The following is a 15248-nucleotide window of genomic DNA, read 5'->3' as shown; positions in this document are numbered from 1 at the left end:
ATCTAAATTCCTGACATCCTTCCCTGTCAAATATTATGTTTTAACTCAAGTTATCGTGTTTAATGTGATTAACTGCTGAGTGGAGCTGTGAAACCAGTATAATTTTTCTTTCACAAATTAAAACTCCATTTTCACAGTTCAAATGGAGTATAGAACGTAAAAGCCTCCTTCAACACATCACTTTACACCTCACATTACACCCTTAATGGTCGACATGGGATAAATCGTTAAATCGATACAGCAACTTTACTAATGCTCTTTTTACACCATTTTCTACAGTTTGCGGGATAGAAAAGGGTGTTTCTATAGAATACGCCTGTTTTCAGCGAATACAGGTGTAACATGATTTACTGTAAGAATGTGGTTGAAATGAGTTTGGAAAAAGATACACAAATGGGTATCATCACTGTGTAAGTTTATGAGGACCAAGTAGCTGTTACTAAAACGCTGCAGAAACAGCGAGGACACATCACCTATGTAGTATTACAAAATAGCCATATCAAAGGCAATATGACACCTGCCAACTCTCCATCCGCCAACCCACCCCTCCGCCAATTTCCCAACGTTTGATGTTTGACCTCTCCATTTTAAGTGACTCATACACGAATAAGACTGTGTTGTTGAATAATTTTAGTTAATAGAACCCCATATTCCAAGACAATATAATTAGACAAAGAGGACGAAAATATCAAAGTACCATCTATTTGGCCATTTATAATAGCACGATGCATCAAATGAAGCGGGCATACGAAGAAATTGACTTGATGAACTAATTCCTGCAGCCGTTATTGAATCTTTTTTAATTTTATAATGGCGTCATTTTGAAGGAATAAGCATCACAGCATCCACTGCAGCAATCACTCGCCATGTCATCATCATCAACAGGTCTAGGCACTTCAGAACAAGAAAAGCGCTGCTCAAGCAAGGGGAAAGACATTTGTAATTTTGTAGACACATATGAAGACAACCTTCATTGAAAGAATGAATCAGCCCCCCCGGAACTTTTCCGGGGGAGCCAGGCTTTCTCCGGGAAGTCTACCTAGCTGACACCCAAGATGAACGTTTCGAGGGATATCCAAATTGCGTGTTTCATACCAGTGATCATGAAAATTCTGTGAAAATTTGCCTCACAACGTCACAACACAGAATTCCTGACACCCTGTCCGACCTCTGTGTATGAAAAAAGAGGGGGAGGGAGTTATGCCCCGGTCCCCTCCGGCAGATTAATCACTCTTTAAGAAGAATTTGCACCAACGAGTAACTCAGAGCGCTCTTCCAAGGAGAGGAGCGACATCACGCCGTGGCCCTCAGGATTCCCGTGCAACTGTGAAGCCCTCACAAGTTTTCCCAGCAAATCTGTGATGGTATTGCACTGGTCGCATTGTCCGAGGCAGCGCATACTCTCACGAAGAAACTGGATAGTAAGCGGGAAAAATCGCCAATTTTTTTACCCATATTCTAAGGTTCAACCACTTATGCATACAATACGGGGATGACGGATATATAGGACATATAGGATGACGGATGGTAAGCGTAAAAATACGTCAATTTTTTTATCCTTATTGTAAGTGGTGTTTGATACCGGTTATTCTATGGGCAGTGTGGCTACCCTGATAATACCGCTTACTCTACCCAAAAACAATACATAGTATGCGTCAAATCTGAGCACCTTAGACCGCTTCAAATGGTCCGATGGTTCCATTCCTATTGTATTGCAGGCACACGTGGAGGTAGGGGCGAGGCAAATGCGTGGCTACACTCTCACAAAGAAACCGAATAGTAAGGGTCAAAAATCGTCAAATTTTTGACCCATATAATAAGGGTCAACACCTTATGCATAAAAGTATGGCGGATAGTAAGCGTAAAAAATCGTCAAATTTTTTACCTTTATTTTAAACTGTGTTCGATGCCGGTTCCCAGTAAACCACGAACGTCTAATGGACATGGAGGATGGTACACCGTGGATATTTTGGATATCTAGTAGACATCCGGCTATGTCCAGCTAACGTGGAATGGATGTACTATGGATCGTCGGAAGCTCATCCATAACAGCCGGACATTTGCACATCCAGTGGAGGTGCTTGTGAGGCATTGCGACGTCTGATATACGGCCTATCGATGTTCCTGCCGGATTAACATACGACAATACATAGACCAGATTGCAAATCTACTTTTTCAGCTATTTTGTGTGCATGAACAGCGCAAGTGCCGTAGCCGCGGCCGTACCCCACCCTATTGGCGTACTGGATGGGACATATACTAAAATACGAGTAGTTGCGGGATGTTTGTTAAGTATAGTGGGGCCGAAACGTTTGTAACGGTGACGACGATGTGTTTCTGCAATTAATTCGTACGTCTGCAATGAGTCAAACTGCCCGCTAACATTTCTGATATTCCTTGCTAACAAATATTGTGTTTGTAATTCAGGCTATTGTCTATGACGAGGTTACCTACTGAGTTGAGCTGTCAAACTGACAGGTTTTCTGTGTTGGTGGAAGAGTGCTACGTAGATACTATGCAGACAGCAGGACGCGAACAAATGGAAAACCTTGCTTTTACTCGTTCTCCAATTTCTCACGTTCTCGCAAGATAGATTCGCTTTCTTCTAGAGCTATACGTAAAAATTACTATTGAATTGATAGTCGAAACAACATTTCGTAAACGTACGTTTATATGATCGTATGTTAATCCGGTAGGAACATCGATTGGTCGTATATTAGACGTCGCAATGCCTCACAAGCACGTCCATCGGATGTGACAAATGTTCAGCTGTTACATCCAGAGGATATCCATCTATACAGTAATGGATGAGCTTCCGACGATCCATAGTACATTTATTCCACGTTAGCTGGACATATCTGGATGTCTACTAGACATCCCAAATGTCTTAGATGTTTGGATCTTTCTGGTATGTCTAATAGATGTTTGTGGTTTACTGGGTTATTCTATGGGCTGTTTGGCTGCCCTAGTGATACCGCTTACTCCACCTAAAAATACCACACAGTATGCGGCAAACCTGAGCACCGTAGACGTCACGTGACCCCACGGTCCTTGTACAGGCAATGGCTGCAATTCTGAAATGACCCGCAATACGGTTTTCCGGCGGCTGTTCTGGAGATGGGTATGTGATTCCCGATTGCCAAAAGGATCAGAAAGCTGTTTCCAGAGCAGTAGTCGGAAAATCGGATTGCCTGTCAATTTTGCATTGCAGCTATTGCCTGCCCAAGGGACGCTGACATCACGCGGCGCTTAAGGTTCGCAGATATGATGCGTACTGTGCGGCATTCTGGGGGTGCAATTCTCTGTGCAAAGAAGGCATACGATGCGAAATCGTTTCATAGGGAAAAGGAACAGCTGCTGCAGCAGGATCTCGATTATACGAATCTCACAGGGCATGAAAAAAGAGTTTGTATCATCCGAGACTCGTCAGCAGTACCACATAGGTGCACAACGCATGTGTACGCACGGAAGCCCGTTCACGTTAACATGTGATCGCTTAAAAGACATAGGCATAGCTTGTTGCTCATCCAAAAGACGTGGCAGTTGACAGTCACGTACGCCACAATAGCTAGGCGTACTCCACTGCAAAATTATATGACACAGACAAACGCATCCATGACCAGCAAGCAATATACAAGAAAAACGATCAAAAGAAAAATAAGAAGCACGTGTGCATCACTTGAACCGGGATCATCCTCTCACCACAGCCCGCGTACGCCGCTATCTCAGTTAAACCAGAACATCTGAATAGATGGTGTCCCCCACAGCGTTAGTAGCGCGCATCTGAACCGTAATAGAACAAAAATTCACCAAATCAATCCACTTTATTGGAGGAAAGAGCCCAGAATAATAGATAGATGTGTTTATAGAATAGTGCACCTATGGCCTGAAAATGATGAGGCATAACGCGCACGTGACCGAACATAAAAAAAAGAGAACAGCATACTAGCCATAAACCAACAGCTTACAATACCCGCAACATTTTAGACCAATATGAAATGACATTTGTGCATGTTCACAACACTTCAGCATAACAAAATATACATTGACTAGCTTTATGAGCTAGTAATTGGATTAAATTACGTTTATAATGTGGAAACATTTAATGAGCGTTATATCATTGGATTAGGCATCCAGGTGCACATATGAGACATATACAAAAAGAAATCCATAGCAGACAGGACATACACTAATTATCGATAGCCCTAGGAGGCATATTGGCGCTGAAAGTATTTGAAAATAATTAGTGGTTATTTTTAATGAATTATGATTCAGATGTGGGTATTTCGACCATTGCGCTTCCTTCACCGTTAGACGCCACGTATCTTCATAACTATTAGACATATTCACCCGAATTTGTTTTCACGTATTGTCTGGGGTGGGTAGCATTGCATCCTAGGTTCTAAAAATCCTAAGGTTAGCCATTGAGGAGATAAAACGTCGCAAAGTTGCCTCATTTGTAAAATATGGTACGTTTTAGGAACCTCACAACTCGGCCCTCAGTTGTGTTTCCCGAAAGTAATTTACATAATTGTGCTCCCCTCGAAATGTCCTTTCTTCTCATAGCCATGGCCATAATGCCGTTGCCCTAATTCACAATACGATGTATTGTGAATTAGGTATTCACAATAGGTATTCACAATTAGGTAGGTGTTTACAATACGATGTATTGTGAATTAGGGCAACGCCCCCAACAGTCTTTTTGTGAGGGGTGTCTACGGAATATGCGTAAATTCGACAGCGCTCATCTCAGCGCTTGAATCATGATGATGAACGTTTGTGAGTATAATGAACGCTGTCACGAGTGGGAATATATGGGATGCGCGCTGTCGAATTTACGCATATTTCATAGACACCCTTCACAAAAAGACTGTTGGGGGCGTTGCCCTAATTCGGAATACGATGTACTCGCTATGCGAAGAAAAGGCATTTCGAGACGAACACAATTATTCAATTCAATTTTATTTCATCCTTAGGATGTGGATATGGGAATAAAGGCTGTAAGACAGCTTGACAGGTTCCCATCCCCAAAGTTTACACTTTGAACTAGCACAATAAGAAACAATGTTAAAGTTTAGGCTTCAAACTAACACAATAGCAAGAAAACAATGGCCAATAATCATACAGACTACACATATAAAACACACTATCACGGTTCCAGAGGTGACTACAACCCCAGAAAATGAGATGGCTCAACTTCAATGCCGTGTTCTAAGAACCGATTTAAGATAAAAGCTAGACTGTATGAGAGTGATTGCTGGCCATAATTTGTACGTAAACGCGGAAGCTTCTATTTTGTTTTTGCTGAACATTACAAGGGAAATCATTTACCTGTAATGTAAATAGACAATAAAATTTAGGCATTTTTGTACATACATATTAAGCGATAATTATAGATTTAGCACACTTACAAGATTAAACTTTTTAAAATATGCTTTCACAGAGTCACAATAACCAGTATTGGCCAAGGTACGAATTAGCTTATTTTGTTTGTGTGAAAGCCGATTTAGATTATTTTTAGTTCTCGTACCCCAGACTAAATGGCAATAGTTTAGGTGAGACATAAACAGTGAACGGTATAGCTGAATTCGAAAAGGAAACATGTGTCTATGCCCAGCTGTCATACCTAATATTTTGCACAGATGACACCCAAATATTTGATGGATCGTCCGCATACGAAATAAATTCAAAATTGACATCAATGTTAACTATGTCATTCAGATGTCGGGTATCAGATTCGGGTATCACAACTAGAGGCCGAGATGTGAGGTTCCCAAACCGTACCATATTGTACAAATGAGGCAACTTTGCGATTTTTCGTCTCCTCAAAGGCTAACCTTAGGATCTTTAGAACTTAGGCAGCATAGGATGCAATTCTACCTACCCAGACAATACGTGGAAAAAAATTCAGCTGAGTATGTCAAATAGTTATGAAGATACGTGGCGTCAAACTGCGTAGGAAGCGCAATGATCAAAATGCCCACGTCTGAATGATAATTCATTAAAGAATAGTCACCAATTATTTCCAACTACATTTAGCGCCAATATGTCTCCTAGGGACGATGTTTTCATATATGTTTGAAAGCAAAAAATTGGAGAGCTCGACCGGACCACCGTGCCCGAGCCGCCGTGAAATCACACTATAACAACTGAAGTGTAGTTCAGTGTATTCAGACGTTGCATTTATCGAGCAACGCATCCTAATTCATGAAACATCTTTCCAGGTGGGTTGTACTGGTTGTACATGCGTGACGGAGTACAGTCTTGTGTACTTCTTTCCACAATGTGTCGCACCGTACAGATTTTAGGAGCACGGCCTAATGCAGCTGAAGGCGCATGCGGGGTATTATGCAGTGCAGCATGAGTACGAAGAGCGTGTCTTGTTCCTGGGAATGCTGGACATAGAAGTCTATTTTCAAAAACGTAAACTAATGTGCTTGCTGGTATTGTCAAATGGCTACGCATGTCTGTTCAGCAGTAGATTCCGAAGATATGAAACTGTATTTCAATGAGAAAGCTAATCTCGAAAATATGCTAGCGCCATAATAAATCATGCAGATAAGGTGTTCTTCGCCAGACCTGACTCATATCCACAGAGGCCTCCTATATGAACTGGCCATAGACGTAACATGGACTGCCAAACATACCATTCTAAAATCTTTCGTCCTTTAAATAACATTCAACTGAATTTTGTTAGATGCGTAAATCATTTTATCATGTCATTCATGTGCTCTGTGGTATTGTCAAATGGGTGCGCGTGTCTCTGCAGCAGTATATACCGCGGAACTGATACTGTTTCTAGTGTTTAAATTGGAAAGCTAATCTCGTAAATATGGTAACGCCGAAATAAATCTTGCCTATAAGGTCCTCTTTGCCAGACCTGGGTCCATCTCCGCAGAGGCCGCTTACATGAACTAGTCATAAACGTAACATGGACTTCAAAAACCACTTACTATACTGGATCCACTCTAGTCCTTTAAAATAACACTAAATATTGTTAAACGCATAAATCATTTGAGCTCTCTAAGAAGTAACGTTCCACACGTGTTTTGCAGCAGCACCACCACCTGCACCACGCTCTCGAAAATCGTGACCGCTTCTTACAAGTCAGAAAATCCATTTGCTTCCTGTCAACACATCGGGCTGCGCTATAGTCAGCAATAAGACTCGGAATTCCTATCACAAGAACGGATTGAGGAATCCTTTAACACAGATGCTTCAACGGCGAGAAACGCACATCCGAGAAAAACGAGAGCGAAAAGAGTCTCACCTATAACAAAATGATCTACTCGTATGTGACCATCACGTATAAGGCACCAGCACGGTGGACAATGGGCGTACGCGTATGAATTTGTAGCGCAGAGATAGATTTGGAGAATCCCAACTGTTCGAGCAGCGTCCACGTGCCTTACCCACTACATCGTGCGATGTTGTCTCGTTCGATGCCATTCCTTCCCGTCATACGTTTGACACAAATGAAATATAAGATTTTTAAAAAAAAACTACAGACACCCAGCCCAAAATGTGGCCAATTACACTGGTAGACCGTGCATGATGTGAGACCATGAGACGCCAGAAGCCACAGTGACCGTTAACCAAGCGAAAGAAAAGACGCTTTGCACACGGAACCGTGCACGTGTTCTCAGAAGACAGGGCCCGTATAACAATTGAAAAACAATACGCGTCATATAGGCGTAAAAAGCTAATACTCCAACGCAGAGTCTCAGTCGCAGTCTCTGTCAAGACGAAATCTTATGAATCAGGATATAAGAGTAAACCATGTTCCCCGTGCCATTTGCGCATAAAACTCCGCCCTTTACGCTTACAGCGGGCGCCATTTTGTCCAGATTTATGTTAGTAAGGGTAAGATTGGACGTAAGCGTAAATTTATCCGGTTCTTTCGCGAGAGTGCATGCATTCTCACCTAGCGCTCTGGCGACTCCAAGGTCCATTCCTTCTTGCACGACAACAGTTATTAAATACATTAACGACATTAGTTAATGACGTCACAAGACCGCACACCATCTATAGAGTTAGAAATTAGTTTAGTTAAAAAAATTTTCACAAGAAAAACGTATTAGCCGTTTTTAATCTGTAAGGGCCATACGACATCATAATAATGTTGTAGTGGCAAAGCTAATCAGTAGAGAGTAGTATTCAGGAACTTACACGAGAAATACGGGGGGGGGGGGGGGTTCCTCAATTTATGTGAAGTAAAGCTACTGGTAAATGCAAAAGTGACTACTATTGGACTTGACGTTTGTTCAGCACTGTGACACGGCAGCAATGGCACAGGCTATACAATGACTAGAAGAGAATATCCGCAGTGTCAGAACACATTTTGGTTGAATTTCTGCAAATAACATTAAAATATTGTTAATGGTGAAGAATAGATGACGACTCGATGAACAACTGAAGAACGCTTAATTGAGCTACTTAGTAAAATGCATGAACTGTAGTGGCAGCCACCCGGCATACTCCAGGTCCTGCCCACAGTGTAAAGACGAAAAGGAAATCCTGAAAGTTAAAGTTGAGCAGAATCTTTCTTATACTGCAGCGAAGGCACAGGTAACATTTTCTAGAAAGGGCTCGTGCTCCGAGGTTATGCGCAGGGGAGTGGCGCCACCTCGGAAATCTGTGGAGACTCAGACAGAGTCCCCACACAACACTCCCAACACAAACGTTGGGGACACAGCTCATGTGTCTCCTAAGGGAAACGTGGCCTGCCCAAGGGCTGGCCACAAGGAGGTCGCCAGCCCCAATCAGGCTGGCAGTACCTCTTCTGAAGGGAATGGGAGCGGTGAGGGCTCGGTCCAAACCCTACCCCAGTCGATGGATGTCGATGACTGCTGCGCACCGCAGAAGTTATCGCCAACCCCTGAGAATTCCTCAGATCAACAGAAGAGGAAACAGCCGGGCAGAGGCAGAGGACATTCGCAGAAGGTGCCACCGAAGGCACCCCCAGCCAGGGTGCAAGCACCCCAAGAACCGGTATACATACTGAACACACAAGATTTTCATGCAGTGGAACTGCAGGGGATTGCTTCCGAATGTTGATGATGTTCATGACCTCCTGGAGGCATACAGGCCAATTGGCGTCTGCCTCCAAGAGTCGTATTCGAACTCTGGACACACAAATCCGTTCCAACAATACCAAATGTTTAGGAGGGATCGCCCGGTGGTTTCGCGATCCACAGAGGGAGTGGCGATTCTAGCATCCCGGTCTGTTGCTGCAGTTGAGGTGCCGTTGACAACAACATTGGAAGCTGTGGCTGTTCGAGTGAATCTCTCTACACCACTTACGCTCTGCTCAGTATATCTTCCTCCCGCAGTAGATGTGCAGTGACAGGATATTGAATATCCCTTAGACCAGCTGGCAGCCCCATTCCTCATTATAGGGGATTTTAATGCACACAGCCTGTTGTGGGGATGTTCAGACTTGGACTCGAGGGGCAGACTTGTTGAGGATTTAGTCCTCCGCCACTCCATCACATTCCTGAACACAACACGACCAACATACTGCAGCACATAACACGGACATTCTCTGCATTGGATCTTTCCATCTGTAGTGCGACCATTGCACAATATCTGCAGTGGCATGTGATCCAGAACCCCTATGGCAGTGACCATTTTCCAACTTGGGTCGAGTATCAGTGTGACGATGCTGTGCTGTGTATGCGAAAACCCCGCTGGAGGCTGCAGGACGCGAACTGGGCACTGTTCAGCGTGCTGGCTGCATCTATCCCATCTATCCCACCGACCGTGGTAGGCCGACAAAGTCACACTGTTGCGGGTCTACGACTCCTTTGTGCGATCGGTAATTCGGTACGGGAGTGTTGTGTATGGCTCGGCGCGGCCTTCGGCATTGAAGGTGTTGGACCCCATCCACCATGAAGGCATCCGACTCGCCACCGGTGCCTTCCGGATGTCCCCTGTGAAGAGTTGTTGAGAGATGTTGAGGGCAATGAATAGTCGTTCGAGAGACGGAGACAATTTGAAGATGTGAAGGCTGCGCTAAAGGACAGATGCCATGGCGATGGCCCAGTTGTACACAGTACTATGTACCCCGATCTGGAGCGACTCTTCCTTGCAAAGCCCTCTGTTGTACCCTCGTTTCCGCTTCGTGTGCAGGCGGCGAGTTCCCGTGTGGGATTCAGTCCCTTTGGCATTCCCCTGCAGCAGGCAGTCCTCTATGCTGCCCCTTGGCAGAGACACCTAATACAATCCAACTTAAAAATGACACAGTTTGACAAACAATCCACTGCACACACTGTCATTCTCCAGGAATTCCTGGAGATTCGCCATAACTTCGGGAACCACCATGCAATCTACACTGATGGGACCAAAGTAAGCAATGGTGTGGCGGCCGTTGCCCTTGAAGGTGATTCTATTATGACGGCACGCCTGCACACGAACGCCACAGTTTTCACCGCAGAGCTTTACGCGATTCTCCTGGCTCTGCGGCACATTCAACAAAATGACCTTCAAAATTCAGTTATTTACTCTGATTCGCTAAGCTCTGTGCGTGCGCTGCTTTCATGCTCTGACAGCAAGAATCACCTCGTCAAGCGAGTACGGGCGCTTGCGACTCAACTTTGTTGCCGAGGCTCTTCAATCTGTCTCTGCTGCCTCCCCAGTCACAATGGGACCCCAGGGAATGAACGAGCCAACCGTGAGGCTCGGCGAGCGTTGGCACACGAGGAGTCAGCTCTAAGACTACCCTACCAAGACATCCTGCCAGTGTTAAAGAGAGCTGTCTACACACAGTGGCAGCAGCAGTGGGACGTGGAAGAAAATAACAAGCTACACGTCACACAGCCACACGTCCCCCCCCCCCCCCCGCTGACTGAACACATGAACAGATCCTCCGAAGTTCTTTACGCGAGATTGAGGATTGGGCACACATGGCTCACGCATAACCACCTACTCAGAGGTCAGGATCCGCGAGCTTGCGCGCACTGCGGTGACAGCTTGACTGTCTTGCATCTACTGGCATCCTGCCCTCACTTCGAACACCAACGCCAACAGTATTTCACCGCATTCTACAGATACCATGTCCCACTCCACCCAGCCCTCCTACTGGGTGACACTCCTCTTGTGCCGTTTGATAATACCATCCAATTTTGACCATGCGTAGGTTGCTTAGTCAGATGTAGATGTTCAACATTGCTCCGCTTTTATCCTTTATCACCGAACTCCTCATGTAAATATCTCATCCTGGATCATCTCATCGCTCACACTTGTAGATAGCTTTTAACTGCCATACTCACTTGTTATCGTCATCCTCCTCTCCCTCTTATCCTGGACCTTCTCATCGCTCCCCATACCTGTAGATAGCTTTTAACTACCACACACTCTCTCTCACATCATCTCTCCCATAATCATCTCCCACACACTCACCATAGTTTTGGCGCTCTATGTTCTATGGTCTTTGCTGCCTTTGTGCCATTAAACGCATAATCTCTCTCTCTCTTAGTAAGATAAGCACAACAACACACTTGACTCTTCGGATGGCTGGGCTTCGGGCTTACAATCATCTTGTGCTGGACGGGGGTCCAGAAGGGTCGCGCGCATCGGCAAGGTTCCGGGGTCAGTCGTAGCATACGCAGCATTGATGGCTCGCGCGATAGACAGATTGCTCGCGAAAGTTCACTAAGCGTGGATTTTCCTTGACCTTGATGTCGGCCGCGTGTTACCGTCGTTATCAAACAAACAGTGTGGTGATATTAAACTCCTGTTACCAACAAAGGGTTAAATATTGGGCCTGTTCGGTTTTCTGGAATCGTGATTAAAAGCGTTAAAAAACCCAGTGCCGGGAGCCAAGAGTAGTAGAGAAAAAGGAATAATTTTGGGGTGATCACGTACACACATAAGGCCTTACGTAGGTTGAAAAAAGTTGGTAGTATCTACGACGTGGACGTTGGTTTAAGAAAAAAAAAACGGGGTTGAGATCTTTAATTAGGAGAGGAAATCAGGAGAGGGCGAGGTGATGTACATGAAAAAAGGTTTATAGATTGTAGACCGGCGGCAGTTTATTGCATACCTCTGAAATGTGGGCGCGAATGTATTGGGCAGACCTCATGATGTATCAACACGAGATTGAAATAGCATCATTATTCTGTGAATGGGGGATATGGTACGCTGGTAGACCATCTCAGGGTCTGTCAGAGCTGTTTTGCGAAATTTGAAAACACAGATTATATATCAAGGAAGGAAGATGGGCGCGTTATTGTTCCATGAAGCTGTGGAGATAAAGAATTCTGGTTTAAAATGTGTAAGCTCGCCGTCAGTTCATTTGTTAGATCGGGTGCAGGGGTTTCTTGGTTTCGGCTATTGATACGAAGGAACAACAAGACTTAGTTAGAACACGTGATCAGGCAGACCAGTAGGAGGGACAACATTGAGAGGAAGGCGGAGCTGAATCCGAGAATATCAGGATTAAGCGGGTTTTGAAAGATAATAAAGTTCTTGGTTCGCCAGTCAGTGCAATGTGTATGTGTCTGTCCTTTTAGCGCCCCGGCACTGGGGTTTTTAACGCTTTTAATCATGACTCCCGTTACTTTTGTCCCCTGCTGATACATCCTCAATTGTATTAGGGTGACGCTGGAAGTGCTCAAAAACAAAATATGAATTAAGATTGGGTTACAAGCCAACATATGTCCTCGCGTCGGGAACTTGGCGCCCCCACCTCCCGGCAGGCGGTGCCTTCGCAGTAGCCCGCTCCCACACTGTGGTTGAGTCACCGTGGAGTTATAGTCATCTAGCTGGGCGTGGCTTTCCCGTGTCTGGGGAAAGGGGGATCCCGGCGGTTGAGCCGATCCGGAGGAAGTTTTGGACCCTTATGTGCCCCTCCGGTGAAGCAACAAACCGCTTTGGCCCCTACTTCCCATAGGGGGGCACGAATGGCCCGGTCAAGACTATTCAGATAGTCGGCACCTCCTACCTTCACCACTTTCGTCTTCTATCTCCTCCCTTCTCACCTTTCCTTTTCACTTTCTTTGGGGGCGACGGTCAACCCTGTGCTGTTCTTTCTTTCTCTTGAAGCCTGCACTTGGGTCTAGCGCAGAGGCATGTGCTAGCGTGCAGGACACACACCCTTAGTTAGGCTCGATGGTGGTCGACACACATTCTGCACTGAATTGCAATGTTTGTTTATATAGATAATCAAAACCGCCCAAAAAACTAATCGGCGCCTGGAAAGGAACCGCACCGAACGACCTGTATTTATCTTTTCCCAGATCCCTGATTCCCGAAGTAATATCATTCACTTCAATGAAGACGGAAAGCCTCTACCAAAAATTCTTCCCCTGATCCGTGATTCTCGAAGTAATATCATCCACTCCAATGAAGACTGAAAGCCTCCAGCAAAAAATTTCATAGCTGGAGAGCTGGAAAATATCATAGGTAAATGTTCAAGGGAGTTCAAAGCGAACAGCAAAGCACAGCACTAGACACACTATAGAATGTCGGGGACATACCCGTAAGCGTTACAACACATCGTACACTGAACATAACTAAAAGCGTAATCTCAGAAGACGATGCACAGAATCTGAGATTGAAGATAGTCTGAGTAAGCAGGGCGTGGTCTCTGTAAAACGGATCATCATGAGGAGGGATGGTAAGGAAATCCCAACCAAGCACATCATTCTTGTTTTCACCTGCATGCCTTACCTTAAAATGTACAGGCCGGTTACTTCAGTTGCAACGTCAGACCATACATTCCAAATCCAATACGTTGCTTCAAGTGCGAGCGTTTTGGGCACAGTGCGCTTGTCTGCCGCCGACACTCAACCTGTCTAAAGTGCCCTTGCAAAGACCATTCGCCAGAGACTTGCAGCAATGAGTACCGTTGTGACAACTGCCGGACAGCCCCTGCGTACACTATCCATCATGCCCACGCTAGAAAGAAGAAAAAGAAATCAAACATCAAAACCGAACAAAACATTCCCTTACAGAGTTGATAAGGCACAATACGAATTTCAAATGAAAGGATCTTTCATTGGTACCACCAAGGAAATCTGTGGAAACACAAACCTGCTCGAAGGACCGTGAGTTTCCACACTACACTCCCCAACAGAAGGCTGGGGACATTCATGTGGCTCCTGCTGTTGCGGAGTCCAGCCGTTCAATTGGACACAGCCACGGCCGTTTCTGCGGCCGGTGGTATACAGAAACCTCCCTCCCAGACCCTCACTAGAACCTCCCTCACAGAGAGGACCTCAAAACATGGACGCTGATGATGATGACAAAATGTGACAAATATTATCATCAAACCTACTTGATATGCCAGGAAAAGAAAGGAGAGAGAAAGGCAGGGGAAGGGGCAGAAACAACGAACTTACAACGACTGCGAACTGTTCAAGCCCCTTAAACGCGATTCCTGTTTCCAAAGCTGCACAACGAATATTTGCACGTCTCTCTTTCTGTGTACTGCGCTCACCGTCTTTATTTCATCAATTAAGATGGATAGTTTTATTCAATGGAACTGCCGTAGAATACTGTCAGATCTGGATGGTGTCAACCATCTTATCGACCGATACAATGTTGCATGTTTCTGTCTGCAGGAGTCTTGCCTGAACATAAACACTCCGAACCCACTTCGCAGATATAACATCTTCAGAAAAGATCGACTGACGCAGTCGATCTTTGGTGGTTTAGCCATCGATACAAGCCATCGAACCAAACAAGTACAATTAGTGACAGAGTTGGAGGCTGTGCAGACCTGCCTCTATAAAATTGAGACTATCTGCACAGTTTTATTTGCCGCTAGTAGCAACCCTCACACAAATAGATATAGAAAGTTTATACAGTCAGCTACCAGAGCCTTTTCTCTATTTGTGGGCGATTTTCATCTCCATAATCCTCCTTCGAGCAGCACAAGAGTTGACTGCAGGGGACATATGCTGTAAGCGGTCGAATCATCATCTAGGATTTGAATCTTCAACACCCAGGATCACCAACTTATCTACATACTCCAACTCAGACTTTCTCTGCTTTAGATGAATACGTCCTGATTAATGATATGGATACGCGCGTGAAAAATAATAATTGCACTCTGATTCAGTGTGTGTGAAATTGTTGATATTGCTAGCTATAATTATTGTTCGTTTGATAATTGGTTGAGCATGGCTCATCTGTGATTGTTCCTCTATCGATTTCGATGTCCATCTCATATGTAGCATGGACTCTCGGTAGTTTTAATTACTGTCATGATAGATGGGTTGTAGGTAGTCTGGTCCTATGATATG

At 44.8% G+C, this 15248-nt stretch overlaps 1 protein-coding gene across 3 annotated transcripts in view; it reads left to right on the top strand.

The window, feature by feature from the left end:
* Window positions 1-15248, top strand: part of LOC135387018 (uncharacterized) — a 287289-nt gene that overhangs the window by 44733 nt on the left and 227308 nt on the right. The gene's annotated exons all lie outside the window — the stretch shown is intronic.

This window comes from Ornithodoros turicata, chromosome 3 (genome assembly GCF_037126465.1).
Source record: "Ornithodoros turicata isolate Travis chromosome 3, ASM3712646v1, whole genome shotgun sequence".
Lineage (NCBI taxonomy): Eukaryota > Metazoa > Arthropoda > Arachnida > Ixodida > Argasidae > Ornithodoros > Ornithodoros turicata.
The sequence above is the reverse complement of the archived record's forward strand: the minus strand, read 5'-3'. Positions and strand labels throughout refer to the sequence as shown.